Source organism: Etheostoma spectabile, chromosome 8 (assembly GCF_008692095.1).
Source record: "Etheostoma spectabile isolate EspeVRDwgs_2016 chromosome 8, UIUC_Espe_1.0, whole genome shotgun sequence".
Taxonomy (NCBI): domain Eukaryota; kingdom Metazoa; phylum Chordata; class Actinopteri; order Perciformes; family Percidae; genus Etheostoma; species Etheostoma spectabile.
The window spans coordinates 25456494-25456905 of record NC_045740.1 but is presented as its reverse complement, the minus strand read 5'-3'; the positions used below and the strand labels follow the sequence as shown (position 1 = coordinate 25456905).

The 412-nt window shown below is 51.2% G+C and overlaps 1 long non-coding RNA gene across 1 annotated transcript in view; it reads left to right on the top strand.

Moving 5' to 3' along the window:
• The window catches only part of LOC116694751 (uncharacterized), a 1481-nt gene that overhangs the window by 885 nt on the left and 184 nt on the right, over window positions 1-412 (top strand). The window contains exon 2 of the long non-coding RNA XR_004333263.1: window positions 32-350. This is a non-coding gene — a long non-coding RNA (uncharacterized LOC116694751). The remainder of the gene's footprint in view (window positions 1-31; window positions 351-412) is intronic.

Sequence of the window (412 nt, the reverse complement as noted above, 5' to 3'; positions counted from 1 at the left end):
TATCTATCTATCTATCTATCAAACTATCTAGGGTGCCATCCCCAATCCATGGCTCAGACTGAGAGAGCCAACCAGGACCTAGAAGAATCCCTTTGTTGTGTTGCTGCTCAACGTCCGTCCTCCTGGGCCAACATCTGCCCATAACTCCCTGATCACCTCCGCCACTGGCTTCTCACCTCTCGAGGTAGCCCTGGGATACCAACCCACCCTTGTTTCCTGCTCAGGAGAGGGAATTGGCTGTTCCCTCGGTTCAGGAGAACCTAGAGTAAAGTTTGAAGCGACGCCCGGGAAGCCCTGCTCAACAAAGCGAAACTCACCACCGGCGCCAGATCGTTGCACCAACCAGTGTGGTAACTTGACTTCCAGTTGAACTTTGTGCCATTTTAGTCTTAGTGTTATATTCCTTGTGCTT